Source organism: Hibiscus syriacus, unplaced genomic scaffold, assembly GCF_006381635.1.
Source record: "Hibiscus syriacus cultivar Baekdansim isolate YM2019G1 unplaced genomic scaffold, ASM638163v2 tig00110377_pilon, whole genome shotgun sequence".
Lineage (NCBI taxonomy): Eukaryota > Viridiplantae > Streptophyta > Magnoliopsida > Malvales > Malvaceae > Hibiscus > Hibiscus syriacus.
The window spans coordinates 3,115,185-3,121,184 of record NW_024062711.1 but is presented as its reverse complement, the minus strand read 5'-3'; positions in this window follow the sequence as shown (position 1 = coordinate 3,121,184).

Here is a 6,000-nt window from a genome sequence, read left to right as displayed (position 1 = left end):
TTCTATTCTCGTTACACGACAATGAACAAAGAGGGGTAGCTATAGATGCTCGGTTTCGTCCGGGGACTCTGTTCGAGTTCTAGATCCAATACGAGTTACAGTGTAGATTAAGTTGGAGCCCTGAAGGATCTAGCCCGTGCCCAAACCAATTGGAAGCCCAACATGGAAATCAAAGGCAGTTATGAGAAGGGTTAGTAAGTAATTATCAAGAGAGGTCAGTTTTTTTAACTACTGGAAACCATTAGAAACTATATACATCACGTGGGGACACTAAAAACAGCAAGAAGGGGAGGAGATTACAAAAAAAAAGAATGATAAGGAATTAAGGGAGGACGAGAAGAACCAGAAATCAAAGACAGAAAGGAGAGGATTAAGAACGAGAGAAAACAGAGACCATTGTAACAGAGAAAGAGAACAAATCAAAAAATTTCTTTTGTAAAGGTCTCTCGACCACCATTTTAGAAGGAATAAAGGAAAGCATTCTTTATTCACTCTGCCAGTAGAAGTAAATATCACTCATTCACAAAGGCAATAGCAGTTTCTCGAGGTATATTTATTCTAAGTTCATTTTTTTATTTAGTGTAGTGTGTGTTCTATTTTGATATAAGCATGATAAAAGAAGAAAGTTTTGAAGTAGAAACAGAAATGAATAGTTAGTTTTATACCTTATTTTGCTTCAATTTCGTCGGAGATGAGTGATCCCAAGTCTTCGTTGAGAGTGGAAACTTGTTAGACGGGCGATAGGGGTATAGGATATTTCTTGGCCCCAGATTCTAAGAGCAAGCAAAGTATTTCCAAGCATAAATAGAATCCATTCAAGCAGGTTACTTTCTTTATTTGTTCTTTTGAAATGTGCAGTATTGAAATACATGGCATGTGGGTGTGTTGTTAGTTTCGAAATGAACAAAGTAAAGAGCAGAGTTTTGTGTGGGTGTGTGGTTATTGTTTAGACCGAGACAGGAGAGGTTTAGTTGTGCTTTACCAAGTTTTGCTTTGGGTCTTCGCTGAATGTAAGGGAGCCGAGAGCGGGGGTTAGCATCGCCTGAGTTTTAGAGTTATTAGGTTGGCAGTGTCGGTTTTCAGAGGTTTACATAGAAGCAATATTGGAGAGCCCCATATTACCATTTTTTAGAAGCAATGTAACAGGCTTCTCAGATTTTTTTAAAAAAAGGAAAGCATTGTAATTTCTTCTCCTTCGTTTTTCAGAGAAAGCAAGACACGCAATCATTCCTATTTTTCATGTCTTTTCTCCCATACGAGAATAGAGTACAAAGAATAGTAAATAGATTTATCAACCATTTTTCCTTGTATTTCCAGTAAGTTTCCTTCCTCATATTTGAACCAAAATAATAAGAAGAGAAGGGTCTGAATAGTTTACCTCGCAACACGTCGTTGTTTGGTGTTGAATTCGTCGGCAAGATTGAGGGTGCGTAGGGTCTTAGTGTCCGGGAGGTTTTAAAATGGCGAGAATAAGAGAATTTAGGGTCGGTTTAAATTCGTTTCTGGATTATCCAGCAATCGAAGGTGACGATCAGAGTACTCGGTTTTGGGTATCACGGCGGCGTTCATGGGTATGGAGGAAATAGGGTCGGTTTGTTTTTTTTTTTTTACTTCTATGGTTGTCAATAGTGCCATGTAGAATAGATTTATGCTTCACCGGAGTTGAAAAGCTAGGTGGCTAGAAGCTATGGTGGTTGAGAGCGACGCCATACATGGCCGAGAAAGAGATGGGCAGTGTGCGAAGAAAGGGAAGAAGGAAATTAGGAGTGCGGCTAGGTATGTTCTGTTTGAAGATTAGGATAGTTTAGCAGTTTACTTAGGTTTTATATTAATAGTTTCGGGTAAATTAGAATTTAGGCCCTTACAATTTATATTCTCTTTTACAAAGTAGTCCTTTCTTGTATTAATTTTCTTGTTTCGTTTCAAATGTGCATGTACTATTTATGTTATTTTACATATTATCTTAATTTAAAATGAATAGGATGAATTGTATATAAGACCCTCTAGTTTCATGTGCCTTTTTGTTTAGGTCTCTAGTTTATTTCCAATTTTATATGTTTGATTTTACGTATATTTAAATTTAGTCCTTATTTTAACACGTATATATACACTTTTTAAATTTATAGTTTAGCATGTTATGATTTTGTTTTTATATTTAGGTCACATGTGTTCATAATATGTCAATATGCATAATTTATGATTTTTAATTAAAACATATGTACATAATTTTTTGTATATCACATTGTATGCTATTTTTTTTAATTTTGTTTAATTAATTTTGGCATGACATACTTTTTGCATAATTTACATGATAGCCTCATTTGCATAACTCGACATATCACATAATTTGGATTAAGGGTAATACCCTTTTAATTTAAAATTGTTTTAAGTGGGCAGTCATAACTGATTTGAGGTCCACTTTTAATAATTTTAAAATAAAAGCGTATCCCGAAAGTGAAACTTAAAAATCGATTCTTCGCTTAAAATTTGGGAACGAAAGAAAATGAAGTGTTCGTTTATTTAAATTTATCGAGAAAAGGTTGTTATAGTTTTTAAGATCTGGTCTCGACATTTGTAAATAATCGAACACTCTTTATCTTTTTAAAACGACTCGGTAATGTTAATTAATTTGTTTGAGTGCTTTTGAATGTTTTTAAATTTACATCGTTGTTTTATGGGATCAAAAATCAAATTAAGTTCGAATTTGTAAAGTTCAACGCAAAGACATTAATTAATCGACTAGGTACCGTTTTAGGGCGTGCTAATCTTTCCCTGCACGTAATCGACTCCCGAACTCAGATTTTGGTAACGCAGACCTTAACTTGTTGTTTTAATTAAAATTAATTTTTTATTTAAAATAACAAATATTTTTGGGTGCCCAATCACACCCTAATCAAAGATTGGTGGCGACTCTTTGAACCGTATTTTGTCGATCGGTAAAGAAAATCCAGAATTTTCGAAACGAGAGTTTTTAAAAATCGCATTTGTTTTTTTTTTAAAAAAAATCGATTGAACGAGATAAATTAATGTGGTTTTCAAAATCTCACTTTTTTCACCTTTTAGAAAAAAATCGTTTCGACAATTTTTTTAAAAAAAAATTAACTGTAGTTCTGGCATCATTATTTTGGGTAACTTTAAAATTTCACAAATGTGAATCAGATTGAGGGGAATTTTGTTCCTTCAGCCTAGATTACCTGCATATTGACATCTTTCACAAGTTTTACAGAATAGCTAAACATCGCGAAAAATATTAGGCCAAAAGAAACCACACTCTAAAATACTATGGGCACACTGTTTTGGTCCAAAATGATCGCTACAAGAGTAAGAATGACAAAAATCAAAGATCAAATTTACCTATTTTTGGCAATACATCACCAGATTACCTGACCCGAGCAGTGTTTCCAAAGGTAAGGATCATCCCAAATATAAAATCGAGATTCTTTCTTTATTTGGTTAATTTATGCTATCGGTAAATATATTGGTAATTTACATGTGGCCAAATAATTGACTATATCTTCGAACCAAGGAGTGACTTTTTGTTCCAACATCATATTTTCTTCGAGAAACTTATCTTGAATCGACAGATCGAATGTGGAGAGACAGAAAAGAATGAACTTCCCTTACCGTTTTAGGGTAAATAAGTGAACATATAATATAGATCTTTGCTTTATCGATCGCAATCCCATCCGAAGAAACAATATGGTCTATAATTAACCTCATATCAACCATAAAATGACTTTTTTTGTAATTTAAAAAGAGGTTAAATTCTAAGCACCAATTAAGCACAATAGTTAAATTAAATAGGCACTCGTTGAAACAAAAGATGGTGAAATTGTCCATGAAGACTTCGATGTCTTACGAAACATAATTTGAGAAGATGCTAAGCATGCATCTCTGGAACATGTCGGGTGCATTAAAAAGTCCAAAAGGTATCTGTGGTAAGCAAAGGTGTCGAAGGACAAGTGAAAGTCGTATTTACCTGATCTTCTAGCGCCACTGGGATCTGGAAGAAACATGAAAATCCATAAAGACAATAGTAATGAGTTTTACTGGCTAATCTCTCTATCATTTGATCTATAACAGAAAGAGGAAAATGGTCTTTTCAAGTTAACGAGTTCAACTTCCTATGGCTTACTTTGGTTTACTTTGGGACCACATGGACCTGACTTACCCAATTACTATCTAAGATCGGGTAAATCATATTTGCATCAAGAAGCTTCTGTATTTCCTTTTTCATTACTTCCATCATTGGTAGAATTCACCAACGTTTTCTTTCTTGTGATAGTTTTGTTTCTTATTCAATTTTGATCTTGTGCATACAAGTTGAGGGACTAAGACCCTTAATATCGACGATCGTCCACCTTATGGCTTCCTTATGCACGCGCATCACTGTCAAAAGATCCTCCTCTTCATTTTTCGACAGCTTGTTCAATATGATCATCGGTAAAGTTTCGTTTTCTCCCAAAAATGCATACTTCAAATGTTCTTGTAACTACTTCAAGTTGATTTAAGGAGCCTGCAAGACAGAATGTAAAATTTTAGAATTTGAAGGAATTAAACGAGAATCATAATAAATTGTAAAACTTTTCTCAGACTCTTTGATTACTTCATTAAAGTCTTCCAATTCCCTGCATAAGTTATCAACAAAGTTAATTTCTACAAATTTATCGACTGCGAGCTCAATAATATTAACAAAATTTAAACTTGCAACATCATCAGGATATCGTATTGCCTTATATACATCAAATTTTACAACCTTATCGTCAAATTCCATTATAAGAATCCCACTTCTTACGTCAAATTTTGTATGTATCATACTAAGGAAGGGACGCCCTAGGAGAATCTCAAAAGAAGTATTCGTCTAGTCATTTTCCATGTCAATGACATAGAAATCAGTCAAAAATATGAGTTCATTTACTTTTACTAAGAATTTTCCAGGAGTCCTTCAGGGTAAATCACTGAGTGACACGCTAGTTGTATCGTCACTCTCGTATCCTTCAAGGGCTCAGTAGATATTAAATTATATACAGATAAAGGCATCACATTTATAGATGCTCCCAAATCACACATCGCATGTTCTATACCAATCATACAAGGGATAATGAGCATACCTTAATCTTTCAACTTTGAAGCCTCCGTTTAAAAACTATGGAAACATGTTCACCCAAATTAACTTTCTCGTTCCTGGTAAGCCTTTTTTTATTGTACATAGATCTTTAAGGAATCTAGCATACCTCAAGATCTTTCGGATAACTTCAAGAAGAGGGATGTTGATCTCTTTTTTCTGGAAAACATCTAAAATTTTCCTTTTGTTTCAACTTGTTTATCTCTTTTTACTAACCTTGAAGGGAACAGTGGTGGAATAACATAGGGAGATAACGTTAGATCATAAGCTGACTCATTTTTTTCTTCCTCTAGGATCCTGCATTAACCTCATTTTTTCTCTAGGAGTATGCGTCAACTACTCTTTTTTCCTCATGAGATCACGACTTTTTATCTTTCTTCTAGGATCTTACGTCAACCTCCTCTAGGATTGGCTGTGCGAAAACTGTCCCACTTCGGAGGGTGATGACGCTTACATTCTCTCATGGGTTTGCCTTGGTTTGAGATGGAAGTATACCTTGTGATTCTAAGCACCCCATGGCCCGACCCAGTTGACTAATCTATTTGTCTGTCTCTTATAGATGTGATTTAGTGCGATTCTAGAATTTCTCTCGGAAAGAGATAACCGTTTAACGATTGACTTGAGTGATGATTTTTGTGGCTAATCAGGTTGTTGTGGAGATGGCCTCGGTTGATAGGCTTGATTCAGCCTCAGGTTTTGTGCATAACTAAAATTCGGATGGTCTATCAATCCCGTGTCATAATTATTTTTTGTGAGGGTTGTAAAGCTTCTAATGAGGTCCCAGGAAATTCTCCATAACGTTTACTTGGGTGCCTACTTCTTCTTGTAGCATTAGGAAACAAACCATCGGATGATCTAGCATTGTGCATATCCCG